This window comes from Acomys minous (genome assembly GCF_964271855.1).
Source record: "Acomys minous genome assembly, chromosome: 7".
Lineage (NCBI taxonomy): Eukaryota > Metazoa > Chordata > Mammalia > Rodentia > Muridae > Acomys > Acomys minous.
In genome coordinates, this window is record NC_140488.1 from 56237502 (window position 1) to 56255410 (window position 17909).

The 17909-nt window shown below is 36.0% G+C and overlaps 1 long non-coding RNA gene across 1 annotated transcript in view; it reads right to left on the reverse strand.

The window, feature by feature from the left end:
- The window catches only part of LOC311602366, a 149702-nt gene that overhangs the window by 1403 nt on the left and 130390 nt on the right, over positions 1-17909 (reverse strand). The window contains exon 2 of the long non-coding RNA XR_014780732.1: positions 684-731. This is a non-coding gene — a long non-coding RNA (uncharacterized lncRNA). The remainder of the gene's footprint in view (positions 1-683; positions 732-17909) is intronic.

Genomic DNA, 17909 nt, shown 5'->3' on the forward strand with positions numbered 1-17909 from the left:
CCCTACATCTGACAAAGGTATAATATCCAAAATATACAAAGAACTCAAGAAATTAAACACCATCAAACCAAATAACCCAATTGAGAAATGGAGCTCAGAACTAAACAGGGAATTCTCAACAGAGGAATATCAAATGGCTAAGAAACACTTAAAGAAATGCTCATCCTCTTTAGTCATCAGGAAAATGCAAATCAAAACAACACTGATATTTCATCTTACACCCATTAAAATGGCTAAGATCAAAAATTCAAGCAACACCACGTGCTAGCAAGAATGTGGAGAAAAAGGAACACTCCTTCGTTGCTGGTGGGAATGGAAACTATTACAACCACTTTGGAAATCTATCTGGCACTATCTCAGAAAACTTGGAAAAGGGCTTCCACAAGACCTAGCTATTGCACTCCTTAGAATATACCCAGAAGATGCACCAGCACACAACAAGGGCATATGCTCAACCATGTTCTTAGCGGCCATATTCATAATTGCCAGAACAAGGAAACAGCTTAAGTGTCCCTCAGTAGAAGAATCTATAAAGAAAATGTGGTCCATTTACACTATGGAATATTACTTAGCTATTAAAATCAAGGAATTCCTGAAATTTGTGGACAAATGGATTGAACTAGAAATGATCATGATGACTGATTTAACCCAAAAGCAGAAAGACTCAAATAGTATATACTCACTTATAACTAGACATTAGCCCAAGGGATATGTCCCATGAAAGTCTTCACCTACAAGGAAAGTGGAATAGATGTGAGGACATCCTATTGGGACTCTAGATGAGAGAAGCATGGGAGAATGGGGAAATAGAAGGATCCCGATGGTGCTAGAAACCTAGAAGTAGAACATTATGATGGGCAGATCTTGGCCCAGGGGTTCTGCTCAAACCATGGCACCAACCAAGGCCAATACATGCAGTAAATTTTGAACCCCTACCCAGATCTAGCCAATGGACAGGACATTCTCCACAAATGAGGGAAGAGTGGGGACTGACTTTCACATGAACTCTGGTGCCCCATATTTGACCATGTCACCTTGATGGGGAGGCCTGGTGGCACTCAGAGGAAGGATACAGGTTACCAAGAAAAGACTTTATAACTTATGATGATATAGAGGGGGAGGAGGTCCCCCTCAGTCACGGTCATAGGGGAGGGGAATAGCGTGAAAGTGGGAGGGAGGGAGGAATGGGAGGATGGATACAAGGGATGGGATAACAATTGAGATGTAATGTGAATTAATTAATTAATTAATTCAAAAGTGAATACATGGTGAATAAGTCAAGTGTTCATAAAGTCTAGTGCAAGAAAGTGATAAGAACAATTTTTAGCTTGAACTAGAAACAAAAATCATTCATAAAAAGATTTTGGTATCAATATTTATCTTAAATGTCAAACATGTAATTTTCTAGTTAGAAGAGTAACTAAATAAACTAAAATAAGATCAATGGTATATTATTTTTAAATTGTCACCATATTTCTTAAAGAATAATTATAAGAAATGTGAAAATCTGCAATAAAATATTCTACATGGATTGGATAATAATAAAAAATGACAAGATAAGACAGACTAGTATCAGTGCAAAAATACCTTAAATAAAAAATAGTTAAACCACACAAGAAAAAGTTATGTTGTAATGTCAAGGAGTCAAATCTCCAAGCAGTGGATATGTCAAAAATATACAGCTAATTTTAATATGGTCAAAAGATAAAGTAAACTAAAAAAAATAGGTTAGGGTTTCTCATACTCCTCTTTTAGCATACCGACACATCATGTAGACAGAAAATCTGAACAAAAAAATAATAGAGTTAAAAGTCAACCTTAACTGGTCCTTTAAAAATTGTCAGAATTTATTTCACAACAGAATACCTATTTCTCTCGTCAGCACTTGAAATATTCTCCAAAGCAAATCATTTTATACATTACAAAACAAATATCAACTAATTTGTAAATAATGAAGTCATACCAAATAACTTTTCAAAAATGTCATAAAACTAAGGAACATTACAATAAAATATTTAACAAGTACACAAGTAAATGAAAATTAAACAACTCTGGAACAAATGGTAAAATGGAAAATATCAACATACAAATTAAAAATACTTTTAACAAATAAAAATGAAAAAAAATATCAAAACCCATGGGACATTGCAAAGGCAGTATTATTAAGGACTTTATAGAAAATAAAATACCAGAATCCAAAAAGATCTAAAAAAGAAAGAAAGAAAATAGAACAAATGAAAGTAAGAAAGATACAGGAAAAATAAAACTATATCAGCGTGGATTGAACAGATGGTTCAGAGGTGGAGTTCTTATTTGTCTTCCAGGGAACTCCAGTTCAAACTCATGTTTGGTTTCTATAACTTACTCATTTAAGTCCAGCTATAGGCAACCTAGTGCCTTCTGGCCTCCTTGAATACCTCCAAACGTGTGTGCCGACTCAGGTGGGCGTCCGTGAGCACACGTGCATGCGCGTGCGCGCGCACACACACACACACACACACACACACAGAGTAAAATGTATAACTAAAAACAAAAACAAAAACAAAAAAAAAACCCTGACTATTAAAGAACTAAAAAGTCAGAAAACAAAATCTAAATTAGTAGATGGAAGCAATCAAGGGTAGACTAGAAATAAAATAAATGTAGGGTCAACAGGTATGAAAAGATAAATTTACTAAAGATTTTTTTTTGCAAAAAGATTTTAAAAAGATAAATCCATAGCTGTGTGGCATAAAGAAAGACTACATTTTAAATAAGAAATGAGTTTGAAAGGAGACAGTAAAATTTATACCACATTAAAAACAAATGTTCATTAAAGAATATTATAAACAACTATGTACTAATGCATTTGATAATCTAGATAATCATACATTTCTGAAGACATATACCTCACCAACACTGAATCATGAAAGAACAGAAAACTTAACACATCAAAAAACAAAAACTAAGATTGCATTATAATGAAGACTTCTTTATCAAGAAAAGCCCAGAACTACATATCTTCATTTTTGGGTTTGCTCAAATAGTTAAAGAGTTAGTATTGTTTTTTCTTAATATTCAATTTGATATTATTATAAATACAGAAGGAATTATTTCAATCAGATTTCATGAGACAAAACAAAGAATAGAAGAAATGCAGAATGAATGAAAAAAGTAAGAAATTGGAGATAAAACAAACATGGAAGTAAATCTATGTTTGTGGATTGAGAAAATTTGTATTAAAATGTCCATTCTATATGAGGTAATATGCAACTTTAATAGAATTTTATCAAATAATGACATTTTAAGGAACTAGAAAAAAGAATAATATTTATGCCTATCTTCAAGAGGTAAAGCCATCTTAAACAAAAAGAGGAAAGAAAAATACATTATACTACTTGATTTCATAAGCTGTATCACAACGCTAAAGTAGCTAATACAGTACTATTTAAATTCATTGCTATTTTTAACTGTAAAGAAACTTAAAAACGTATCAACTGATGAACAATGGAATACTGCCAAGGTATCAGAATTAAAAAAAAAAATATTCCATTATTACACTTAGACCTTAGCAAGTCCTCATGTGTTCTTCTATGGTAGCATAGATATAGACAACAGCAATTGTGTATAAATAAAAAACTGAAGAAAAGTTTTGAATGTTTTATTATGAAGAAATTTAGGTATGGGATATAATCATTAGCAGAATGCTTTAAGAGCATATGTGAAACAGTAGAGTTTGATCATAGAAAAGCAACAAAAAAGAACAAATAGTTAAACCTGATTTAATTATTGTACATGCACATTGCATTTTTACTTTGCAATTTTATTATATTTCTAATTATATATTTGTTATAATTTATAAAATGCTATGTAATACTAATATATATTCACCAATTTTATTTTATGCATTAACATAAATGTAGTTAAAATTTTATAAAAAGATTGGGCCATTTTTTCCAGCTGGTAAGATTGTTTTTCACAGATTGCTTGTTAATATTTTACTTATTTAATTTTAACATTTTTCTTATAGCTATATATCGTATGTTGAGCATATTCATTCCTCATCATTAACCTTTTCTTTCTTTTCTTCTCCCTTCCCTTTATTTCTACTTTAATATGTACAGATATGATTCTGTGTGACTTTTACAAAATATGGAATTGACAAGAAAAAACACATTGCCCCCCCTGAAATTGTTTAATTTTCATAATATAGTTGCCTTCAGTTGCATCAATTTTTTTCATAAATTAACAGGTTCATTTTCCTTTATGAATTAAAATTCCATATATATAAACATACATATATATTACCATTATATTTCTAAGTTTCTTATTTGTATTATGTTCCTAGAAACATGTCTAAAACCTGGATTGCCCCGTGCTCACTTCCTGGCTTTTCTTTGAGAGATCACGTTACAAATACTGTCTGTTGCCTGCCTTTGTGTCCCATTCCCTTAGCTGAGTTGCCTTGTCAGGACTCAGTAGAGGATGTGGCTAGTCCTGCTGTGGCTTGAGGTGCCAGGGTGAGTTGGTACCACTTGGGGGCCTCCCCTTCTCTGAATAAAAGAGAGGGGAGAATGGTGGAAGTAGGCATGAGAGTGGGATTGGGAGAAGAGGGTGGGGGTTGGGATCGGGCTGTACAGTTCTTAAATATATAAATTGAAATACAAAATAAAAAACAAATAGTGTCTGGTTAGTAGGTGGAGCATAACAGGTGAAGTCTCAAATAGTTATCACACCTCTGAGTCATAGAATTGCTAGCTCTTACTCTTTGACCCTCCAGTGACCTGCATGGATCACTGTTTTAAATTAGCTGTGAAGACTCATTCTCCATATTCCACTTTTACCTCACCAAGTACATATTCTGGTAGTCTGGCTGAATTCTTCTGACCCAGAGTCAGCATGTAGTTCAGCTTCATTTGCGTTGAATTTCTGACACAACTGTTCTTAGAGAATCATTGGCTGCCTCTCTGCCTGCTCAGAGTGGTTCTCTTTTTTAATTAATTTATTCATATTACATATTTATGGTTATCCCCTCCCTTGTATTCTTTCAGTCTTCCCTCCCTCCCATTTTCCCCTTACTCCCCTCCACTATGACTGTTCCTGAGGGGGATTTTCTCCCCCTATATATGCTCATAGGGTATCAAGTCTCATCTCGGTAACCTGTTGTCCTTCCTCTGAGTGCCACCAGGTCTCCCCCTCCAGGGGACATGGTCAAATATGAGGCACCAGAGTTCATGTGAAAGTCATACCCCACTCTCCACTCTACTGTGGAGAATGTTCTGACCATTGGCTAGATCTGGGTAGGGTTTTAAAGTTTACCGCCTGTATTGTCCTTGGATGGTGCCTTAGTTTGAGCAGGACCCCTGGGCCCAAATCTGCCTATCCTAATGTTCTACTTGTATGTTTCTAGGACCCTCTGGATCCTTCTACTTTGCCATTCTCCCATGCTTCTCTCATCTAGAGTCCCAGTAGAATGTCCTCCCCTCTGTCTCAGTTTCCTGTTAAGTGAAGGCTTCGTGGGACATGCCTCTTGGGCTAATATGAAGATATAAATGTAGAAGAATGGATAAAGAAACTGTGGTACATATACACTATAGAATACTATACCACTATTAAAAACAAGGAATTCCCGAAATTTGTGGATAAATGGATTAAGCTAGAAATGATCATAATGGGTGAGTTAACCCAGAAGCAGAAAGAATCAAATGGTATATACTGATTTATATCTGTTTTTTTATTTTTTATTATATTTTTATTTTGGAGGTGGCAAGAAGTGGCTAACATTATCCTTTTCCTCTCCACTTCCATTTTTTAAATTGAAAATATTTTTTATAAAATATGTTCTCATTGTTGTTTTCCCTCCTTCATCCCCTCTTTTATCTTCCCACCTCTATACTCATCCAACTCTATGCCTTCTTGTTCTTTCTCTTTAGAAAAATGAGAGGTAAATTAAATACAAAACAAAAACAAAACCAGAGAAATCAGAACATAACAAAACAAAGGAAAAGAAAAAATAAAATGCATGATGATAAAAAATAATCTCCCCCAAACTATTAAGTTCATTTTTTGATGGTCAACTACTGCTGAGTCTGGGGACACTATGGTTTTTATACAGAGTAAGACTCTGTTAGAGAAAACTCATTTTTTCTTTGTGAGTGGTTGTCAGTTGGATACAGCTTCTTGGTTAGGAATAGGAGATCAAGTCCATTTCCCCTTTCAGTACTGGGACCTCATGTGGCTTATATCTGTGCAGAACCTGTGCATGCTGCCACTGTCACTGTGATTTCTTATAGGACTTTTTCTTTCCTGAGCTTTGAGGGGAGGAGTTTGCTGGAGACATTCATTTACAACTGAGTGCTCAAAGATCTCTCACTCTTTGTTGTTTGCCCCGTTGTGGGTCTCTATTTGTCCCCATCTACTGCAGGTGGAAGCTTAACTGATGATGGGTGAGCAAGACACTGATCTGCTTCCTAGGCAGGTGTTTCACTACCTTTTGTCCTTCTCTTTTCTGATATGGTTTCACTTCCATCACAGATTTCTGAAGTTCTGTTTCTCTTTCTGAAATAAATCAATATTTTCTCATATTGATTCTTGTTTACTAAAATATATGGAGGTAATCTTCAGGCTACTACATGTATATATGTGTATGCATTATTTCAAATATTTTTCAATCCTCTTCCATTCCTTATCATTCTCCATTTATACACATGTCTATACATCTCATGGCATCTTCCAACATTCTTTTGATATATCAACATGTATCTACATTTTCTGTTAGTTGGAACACACAGTCTTTATTTTTAAATTCACAAATATTGCTTCCTTCTCCTCCTCCTTCTCCCCCTCCCCCTCCCCCCTCCTCCTCCTCCTCCTCCTCCTCCTCCTCCTCTTCTTTTTCTTTTTCTTCTTCTTCTTCTTCTTCTTCTTCTTCTTCTTCTTCTTCTTCTTCTTCTTCTTCTTCTTCTTCTTCTTCTTCTTCTTCTTCCTCCTCTGGTTTTTCAAGAAGGGGATTCTGTTTGTGGTACTGGCTGTCCTAGAACTCTCTTTGTAAACCAGGCTGTCTTCAAACTCACAGACATCTTTTTGCTTCTGTTTCCCAACTTCTTTGACTAAAGACATGTGTCAAGATGGGCGACTTCAATACTGAAAAATCTTCTGATGAATCTTTTTCATAAATATTAGATCATTCCATTTGGGTATTATTTTTATGTAGCTGCTACCTTTTTTATTAGTATTCTCTTTTTCAGTGGAACCTCATCATTTCATCTTTCTTTACTTCTTTAGTAATATTTTCCTTCAGTTTATGGCCACATATATACCAGCTACTTATAAATTATTATGAAGTTTGACATTCCTCTCATATTCTTTGCATATGGAATCATCTTTTTTTTTTGTACTTTAACCGGGAAATTAGCGTGTGTGTGTGTGTGTGTGTGTGTGTGTGTGTGTGTGTGTGTGTGTGTGTGTGTGTATCCTCTGCTCCTACCTACTCTATCACATCACTCATCATTGTTATTGGTATTCATTTTTATTGTCTTGTTGGACTGTGCTATTGAAGTAAATTTACCCTATAGTTAAATTGTTCCTTAGAATGTGTAGTCTTGTACACCCACAATAGCTAATCATTATTTTTATATGAGTGGTTTTAGCAATCTCTGTTTTGAAATTTTAACTTTTCATACTTTCTCTGCAAAATGCCTATTTCTGTTAAGCTCATACCCAGCTATTACATCCCAGCAATGGTCAAAGTTTGCTGCTTTTGATGATATCCAGGACTTCAAATTATTAGACATTATGATCCAATAAAATTATCTCTTTTTTCAGATTTGAAAGACTGTCTCTAGTCAGGCTTTTAGCTATCATTTTTCCAGACTATCTACTAAGCAGATAACATTTGTGGGTTTTTTATTTTTGTTTTTTGAACTTTCAGTTTCATTTTAATTGCTTATAACAAAAATTTCATTATCTGCCACAGAACTTAAAGGCTTGAAATTCTCCAACACTGTTCTAAATAAAATTTTTACAGAACAGTTCCTGAACTCTCTATTGTTAATATTTCTTTCTCTCCTTTTGTGCTTGTTAGTTTTTTTTTAATCAACTTACCTTATCAATTTAATGTCATTTGAGAAGAGGAAACCTCAATTGATAAAATACCTTCTTTCATACTGGCCCTTTAGGCAAGACTTTGGGCAATTTTTTTTTATTAACGATTGTTGTACAAAAGTCCAGCAAGTAGCATTATTGGCCAAGTGGTCTGGGAGTGTACAAGAAACTTAGCAGGTCATGAGAAGCAAGCCAGTAAGCAGCATTCAGTCATGGAGTTAGATTCAATTCCTGCCTCCAGCTTCATGCCCCAACTTATTGTCATGAAAGTAAGCTAAAAATGAAATAAACATTTTTTTTCTTCAAGTAGCTATTGGTCATGGTTTTATTCATAACAATAACAATGTAACAAACATAATCTGGGCAAAACCAGAAAGCCTCAAGTGCAAGAGTTATGGGTATGAGATCTGTCCACTACAGTTGAATGACACCCTGATTTATGAGCAGGGTAGAGGGGGCAATCTATTGTCATCAGATTGTCTCTACTGATATGGGACATTTACTTTAATTGAATTTTATTGTAAAATAGCAGAGCTTAGGCATCCTTGACATCCAGTACCAAAGTTAGAATATTTAATTTCTAAGTAAGGGCTTGGCATAAGAAATCTTCTAAATCCTCTCTATTGTCTTCTGATTATCTTCATCATTCTGATCATCTGTAAACACCAGTAGTTTAGCTCATGCAACACTTAGATGTAGGAGATAAGAAATGCTGGTGATCATCCCACTTTATGGAGGTAATGGAGATGTTAGAATAGGTGGAAGAGGAAGTAATTTTATCCACATTGGCTGATAATGAATTTCCTCAAAGTTAGGAAAATGTAGGTTGTGCTTCAAATGCTACACTCTCATTATTCTTAGCAAAATTAAGTTAATTCACATGACAAAATGAGTGCCTTTTATTCAAATAATCACCAAAAGAATATTTGCATAAAATATTTAATTGTTTATTGTTTTTAATTGTTTAAATTATGTTTTACTTTTTAGTTTTAACATTTTCTTTGACTGATGTATTGACTGCTTCAACCATATCTTCTACACTTACAATTATCTCTTACATCTCTTGTATTTTATTGATGTTTCTTGTGTCTGCAGTTCCCACTCTGTTCCACAGGTTTTCCAACTCCAGGTTTGCATCAGAGTGTGTTTTCTGCCTTTTTACTAATGCAATATTTATATCTTGAATAGTTATATTAATTCTATTCTCCCAATTGATTGTATTATCCTATAATTATTTAAAGGATTTATTCAATTCCTTCATCTGTTTGAACGTATTTTCCTGTATTTCTTTGATTTATTTAACTTGTTCAAGGATTCTATAATTTTCATCACCTCCAAATTAAAATCTTTTTTCTTTTTTCTACATATATTTTATTAATTCATTCATATTACATCTCAATTGTTATGCCATCCCTTGTATCTTCCCATTCCTCCATCCCTCCTGCATTCCCCCTAATCCCCTCCCCTATGACTGTGACTAGGGAGGACCTCCTCCCACTGTATATGCTCATAGGGTATCAAGTCTCTTCTTGGTAGTCTTCTATCCTTCCTTTGAGTGCCACCAGGCCTCCCCCTCAAGGGGATGTGGTCAAATATGGCACACCGTTGTTCATATGAAAGTCAGTCCCCACTCTCCACTCTCCACTCAACTGTGGAGACTGTCTTGTCTATTGTCTAGATCTGGGTAGGGGTTTGATGCTCACTGCATGTATTGTCCTTGGTTGGTGCCATAGTTTGAGCAGAACCCCTGGGCCCAGATCTTCCTGTCATAATGTTCTACTTGTAGGTTTCTAGGACCCTCTGGATCCTTCTATTTCCCCATTCTCCCATACATTTCTCACCTAGAGTTGCAATAGGATAGCCTCCCCTCTATCCTGCTTTCCTGATAAGTGAAGACTTTCATGGGACATGCCCCTTGGGCTAGTGCCCAGATATAAGTGAATATATACTATTTGACCCTTTCTGCTTCTGGGTTAACTCACTCATTATGATCACTTCTAGTTCAATCCATTTCTCCACACGTTTCGGGAATTCCTTGCTTTTAATAGTAGTATAGTATTCTATAGTGTAAAAGTACCACAGTTTCTTTATCCATTTTTCTACTGAGGGACATTTAGGCTGTTTCCATATTCTGGCTATTATGAATAAGGCCACTATGACATCAACAGCCCAGGCCAGGCTCTCAAAAAACATGGAATAGGGCTTCCTCAAGACCCAGCTATTGCACTCCTTGGAATATACCCAGAAGATGCTCCAGCATACAACAGGGACATATGCTCAACCGTGTTTAAAACCTTCTTGGGCCTCAGAAGTGTTAGTATTTCCAGGGCTTGCTCTGGTAGGACTTCTGGTTTTGATGATGTCACTGGTTCTAAGTTTTGTTGCTTGTTTTATTATGCTGGCCTCTAGACATCTGGTTGTATCTGGTGTTAACAGGCCTGGAGATTGGTCCTATGAAGTCATTGTCTGTGTCCCAGGAGGGCCAGACAGGTCAGGAGCAGGTGAAGGGAGCTCTAAGCCAATGGCTGCCTGCTAGGGCTCCTGAGAGGCATCCTCAGGAGGGTGAACTACTAGGGATGGAGACTTCACCCAGCTCAGTTCTGCTGGGTTCACTGTTTCCCTGTTTGGCCAGACAGGTAAGGAACAGGCTGAGAGAGCTCCAAGTAGAAAGCTGTTCAGGTACTCCAGGGACCTCCTCTGCTAGTTCGCTGTCTGTTTTCCAAATGTGCCAGGCTACTGAGCCCAAAAAGTCTCAGGTGCCCCACAGGCTTCCTCCTCAGGATGGCTGATAATATGAGTTGTTGTCTGTGCCCATCTCACCTCTGTTGTTTATCTGTCTTTTCTGGTTCAATGTCTCTGATTAATTCTCGTTCAGAAGAGCAAGAAGAATAGATACTGGAAGCAGTTGAAGAGAAGGAACAAGATGAAAACTTACTATAGAGGTCCTCTGAAAGACTCCACTGAGCAGGGGATCAAAGTAGGTCCTGAAACTCACAGCCAAACTTCGGGTTGGAGCAAAAGGACTCTTATGGAAGACTTGGGAAATAGAAAGACCTGGAATGGACAGGAGCTCAACAAAGGGACCAGTGTAGCAAAAAAAATCTGGGACTGGGGTTGGGGCATGGTGAGGACCTAGATACTCTGTTCTTATGTAGGTGATAGGTAACACAATTTTCTTGTGGGTCTCATAATATGGGGAGTGGGGATTACATCTGACATACATTTTGCTGCTCACTCATTGAGCACTTCCTCCTGGCTAGGAGGAAGTGTGTCGTTCATTTGTTGAAGCCCTTGGCAGGAAGACATACATGCCATTCTTCCATGTTTACAATGACCTTGTTACATCCAGCAGGTACTATTTCATATCACTCCTCATTTTCTAGCTCATACATTCTTTCTGCCCTCTCATTTATGGTGTTTCTTAGTTGAGTGAGCACAGAATAGTCATTTATTATCAGCGCTTGGGTCAGTTATGTGTCTGTTCATAAATGGTCACCCATTGCAAAAATAATCTCCTCTGACTCTGGCTGAGAGCAACATTAGGTTATAAGTATAAACAGAGATAGCAAAAAGCACTTTGACTACATATCTATAAAGTTAGTAGCAAACTTCTATGGAAGTAATGTAACCTCTCCAGCCATAGAATTTTTACCAAGTTTATAGGAGAAGATAAGCATAGTCCCCAGTGGGATGGATGTTAAATCCAATCAGAAATCAACTGTCTACACCTTAAATAATGCCAAAACTGCTTTACTAAACACAGCCTTTGCTTGACAGAGCAGTGTTATAACATGCAGGTCCACAATTAGGTAAGACCATTTGTATTAGTCAGTGTTCTATTGATGTGAAGGGATAGCATGGCCATGGCATAGTATGGCCATGGCAAATATTATAGCTTACAAAATAGAACATTTAATTAGGGTTGTTCTACATCAGGATCCACAGTAAGAGAGAAAGCCACTGGGACTAGTTTTGGCTTTTAACATGTCAAAGCCCCCACAGCAGGCAGATATCAATTAGGTCCACTTGTTTGATGATGCCAATTAGTTTCCCTATTTATCCATTTACTTTCTCTCTTGGTGATCTGTCTATTGGGGAGAGAGGGCTTTTGAAGTCTCCGATGATTCATGTGTAAGGTTTGATATGTGATTTAAGTTTTAGTAACATCTCTTTTACAAATGTGGGTGCTCCTGCATTTGGAGTATAGATGTTCAGAATAGAGACATCGTCTTGGGGTATTTCTCCTTCAGTGAGGATGTAGTGACCTTCCCCATTTCTTTTGATTAGTTTTGGTTGAAAGTCTATTTTATCAGATACTAGTATGGCTACTCCAGCTTGCTTCTTGGAATTCAGTTTTCCAACCCTTTAACCTGAGGTAAGCCTATCTTTATTGCTGAGGTGTGTTTCTTGTATGCAGCAGAATAATGGATCCTATTTTTTCAGCCACTCTGTCAGCCTATGTTTTTTTACTGGAGATTTGAGGCCATTGATGTTAAGAGATATTAATGACCAGTGGTTGTTACTTCCTTTTGTCTTGATATTGGTGGTGGTAGAATGTGTGTGTGTGTGTGTGTGTGTGTGTGTGTGTGTGTGTGTGTGTGTGTGTGTTTCTGTGTTCTTGAGGTCTCATTTTTCCTTCTATTACCTTCTGTAGTGCTAGATTTCTGATTAGGTACTGATTGAACTTGGATTATTCATGGAATGTCTTGACATTTCCATCTATGGTGACTGAAAGCTATGATGGGTTGGCATCAATGGTCTCTTAATGTTTGCATGACTCCCATCCAGGCCCTTCTAGTTTTCATAGTTTCTGTTGAGAAGTCAGGTGTAATTCTGATGGATTTGCCTTTATATGTGACTTGATCTTTTTCTCTTGTAGTTTTTAATATTCTTTATTTGATATGTACATTTGATATTTTGATTATGAGGTTGCAGGAGGATATTCTTTTCTGGTTGAATATATTTGTAGTGCTGTAGGATTTTTGTATGTTTATGGGCACTTCTTTCTTTAGGTTGGGGAAACTTTCTAGGGTTACAAACTTAGTTCCTCACAATTGTGTGGCAATGCCTATAAACAGAGAGAAAAGGCCTATTCCAAGCCTAGGAAACCTGTTTGAAACATTGTATCCATAGATATTTTCATATAATAGTTCTGCAAAAATGTTTCCCAATTTTCCCTCAAAAAGTTCAAAGTAGTTTTTTTGGATTTTATGCATGTGAGTGAGAGTCCACCTGTGTGTGTGTCTGAAGACCAGAAGATGATTTGAAATTCCTACAACAGTCCCTCTCTACCTTATTTTTTAAATGTCTTTCACTGAATTACAATCTTGACAATTCAGCTAGGTTGGCAGGTAGATCTCTGTTGAGTCTAAGGCCGGTCAACGGAGATCTACAGAGAAAGTTACAGGACTATGACAGTATCTCCTGCCTTACAGAAACTTCTCAGCCTCATGAAATCCCATTTATTAATTGCTGACCTTAAGGCATGGGCTGTTGATGTTCTGTTCAGGAAGTTGTCTCCTATGCCAATGTGTTCTAGGCTCTTACCCACTTTGTCATCTAACTGATTTAATGTCTCTGCTTTTAAGTTTAGGTCTTTAATCCACTTGGACTTGAGTTTTGTGCATGGTGACAAATAGGGGTCTAATTGCATTTTTCTAATGTATACATCCAGTTAGACCAGCACCATTTGTCGAAGATGCTATCCTTTTTCCATTGAATAGATTTGTCTTCTTTGTCAAAAATCAAGTGACCAAATGTGTGTGGATTCATCTCTGGGTCTTCAATTCAATTCCATTGATCCAACATCCTATTGCTGTGCCAGTACCATGCTGTTTTAATTACTGTTGCTCTATAGTAGAGCTTGAGATCAGGTATGGAGATTCCTCCAGAGGATCTTTTATTGTACAGGATTGTTTTTGCTATTCTGGACTTTTTGTTTCTCCATATGAATTTGAGAATTGAACTTTCAATATCTTCAAAATATTTTGTAGGTATTTTGACAGGGATTGCATTGAATCTGTAAGTTGCTTTTGGTAAGATGGCCATTTTTACTATGTTAATTCTCCCAATCCATGAATAAGGGAGAAATCATTCAATCTTCTCATGTCATCTTCAATCTCTTTCTTCAGAGATTTAAAGCTTTTTTCATATAAGTCCTACACTTGCTTGGTTAGAGTTACTCCTAGATATTTTATATTGTTTTCCTAGATATTTTATATTGCTTTTATTTTCTTAAAATACAATATTTATGATTAATAACTCATTTTACAATTTTAAGATAATTTAAAATGAAGATTTTATACTTTTTCACTATTTATTTCTAATTCAATGTTTATTTTAATAAGTATATACCAAATGAATCTCATTTTGCTTCTCAATGTATTTTTAAATATTTTATGTACATGAGTGTTTCATCTAAATGTAAATTTCTGTAGTATGTGTATATGATGGCTGCAGAGGCCAAAAAGAGAGAATGGGTAACTTGGAATGTGTTAAAGATAGTTGCAAGCCCCTATAACTGGACCCTCTGGAGAAGTAACTAATATTCTTAGTCACTGATTAACTTCTATAACCTCAAGTTTCTCAGTAATTTTAAAATTATAATGGGGTAGCCAGACTTAAATGTTATAAAAATACTTGAATAGATTATATATTGAGTGGTGAGGCTTCAATCCAAATTAAAACTTAAATTAAGGAGTCAATTAGCAGATACTAAAATAACTACTTGCATGTGCTAAATGATCCCACAGGACTTTTAAACATCTATTACACACTGTAAAACAAATTTTCATTGTTTCTTTTGAAATTTGATTTGGAGTGGAGGGCCTTGTAAAATATGAATATAATGGCATTTAGAGATCCTGACTAAATGTATATAAATGAAAATGTAATCAGTGAGTTCGTGCATAATGAATGGTTTCTACTTGAGTTACCTCACTTAGGAATTCTTATTCTAATTAAAATTTATTAATTCATTTTTGATATATTCTACTTCTGCTCAAACCAATCATGTTCTTGGAAATTAGGAGGCGGTATGATAAACTTGATTCACTTAATTGTCTGGCTTTTCAGACTCATTTAAAACTTATGTTCCAGAATCATGGTTCTAAAATACTCAGTGTATCCAGAGAAGGAGATAGCAATGAGATTACTGTTATCAAGGTGGGTTTTGAAATGGTTTGTTAATTTTTGTTCTTTCTCATTTTATGTCTTTCCTTTTCTCTCTCTTTTCCATATCTTTCTTTATCCTTCCCCCTCCCTCCTTCCCTCCTTCCTTCACTTTCTTTCTTTCTTTGTCATACTTGTTTCCATTTTTAAGACATAGGCTCTCAAAAACAGGGAATTGCAGTTAGTGAACATGTATCCTGAAATGACCAATTACCCCCACCCAATAGGTTGGTTGGGCTTTAAAATCTCAAGAGCAACAAACTCCATGCTTTTTAGTAACTTTTTTTTCTTTTGTTTGAATACTAATAAAACAAGGTGGTCTCTGATGCTAAGAGAGGATTCTTTGATGAAGGGATTCTGTTGTTCAATATTTATTAATTCAAGAACGCTTTTCTATAACCCACCTAGCTTCCACCTAATTCAGATAAAGACCTATTGTTTATTTAATAAGCTTTAGCACAATAACTGTGCAAGTATATTTAAACTAATTTGTAAGCTATTCTGGCTACCTCCCAGATGTACTCCTCAAGATACTTACCAATATTTGTCCTGTATAGGCTATAACTGTTCCATAAGGCCACATCCTCTCTATCTTATTCGTTTTTCTTCTTCCTGTCTCTCTACTCTGGACCTCATGATCCCTATTTTGGACACCAAGCCTGAAAGGCAAATGCCTGGCTACTTCTCTTCTTCTCAGTTACAGGCTGTCCAGACTGTTTAAGTAACCAATCAGAGATAATTGGGGGCAATGTGTACAGAACAAAGACTGGTGTACCTGAGAATGCGCTCTTCTGGATTGCAACCAGATCTTGGGGGCCAGATTGTATCTTCTGAATGCACAGAGCACCAGACCAACACATAATGGGCAGCCATACTTATCTGCAGATATAAAAATAAGCTTTATAATGTAGCTTCACTAGCACCAGGAAACTGGCTATCATTCCAGGACCAGGCATGATTTCCATCCTACTGAGTAGGCTTTAATTCAACTTAGATAGCTTTTGGTTACCACGGACTTGTCAGGGCCACTTTTTACACCTTTCTGTGTATCCTGCATTGTTGGAAATTGCAGTAGCAATTGTTGATATTTATAGATGTCACTGAGTAGGATTGCTTAATTTTTCCCTTCCCCTGGCATATTCTGTTGTATTTTCTGGAAACATGGAGAGCAGAACACTGGGAAAAGGCTTTCAGTTCAGATCTGGCTTGAATCATTCAAGTCCTGAGTTGTTAGTGTACAGTGTCTTCAGGAATAGTGGCTCATCCTCAATGCCTTAGAAGCATTCAAGGGCTAAATTAATAATCTATTTTGTTTTGAACATTTATTTGACTAGTATGACAAATCATTTGAAAGGAAATTTCTTATGCCTGGCAATGTGTTTTTGTTAGTCTATGGTTCTTGGAGGATGAGTTATGAGCCAGAGTGAATGAATTAAATATATATACTCCCTCTCTCTTTCTCTCTGTCTGTCTCTGTCTCTCTGCTTCATTGTTGTTAATCAAGAAGTGAATTCTCAGCTGTTCCTTTGCTCCATCAGGCACTCTATGTTTCTGAAACCATAATCCAATTAAATGCTCTCCTTTCTAAGTTGACTTATCACATCAAAAGAAAAGTAACTAAGACGAGATCACAGCCCCAATGGAAAATCTACATCACAGATCCTAGACTTGTGGCTCAGAGAAGATCATGCAAGAGGGGACAGAATGCTTGTAAAATCCAGAACATCAGGAAGTCTTTTGTGAAACAGAGTCTCTTAGATGTAGCTGAATAAATAAGAAAGAAACAATGACACTATGAATGGATATGTTGATGTGGAAGGAGGCTAATTTTCAAGACATTCAACACCTAACAAAAACTACAGTCAAAAATGATGGCAGAGAGAAACATAATAAGCCTCCCCAAGGAATGAGAATCTTATTTGCTGCCAAATATGGAGTGGTCTACCTTGAAACCATATATATATCACCAACAAAAACAGATACAGTAGGTTGTCTCACATATATTTGTGTATATACATTCATTCATACAAATGTGTATGTATGTATGCATATATATGTAACAATAGTAATCAAAGAAAAAGAGACTATCAACTTGAGAGTCAGATAGCATGGGAAGGATTTTGAGGAGGGTAACTGAGACGGTCAGAACAAAAGAAAGTTGAGGGAAGAAGTGATATAGTTTTATCTCATTTTTAAATATATTTTATTAAATTATTCATATCACATCTCAATTGGTATCCCATCCCTTGTATCCTCCCATTCTTCCCTCCCTCCCATTTCCCCTTACTCCCTCGACCCATGACTGATTGATGGGGACCTACTTCCCCTGTATATGCTCATAGGGTATCAAGTCTCTTCTTGGGAACCTGCTATCCTTCCTCTGAGTGCCACCAGGCCTCCCCATCCAGGGGACATGGTCAAATATGGGGCACCCAAGTTCTTGTGAAAGTCAGTTAAAACATATTTTTAAAAACATTGAAAAAATGGAAAGAACATAAATTTTTATGGGAACTGAATGATTATGAACTGGAAGAACTCAAAGAATAATAAAGAATATATATATATATATATATATATATATATATATATATATATATTATATAATATATACTATATAATATTATATACAATTATAAAAGAAATGATATTAAAAATTA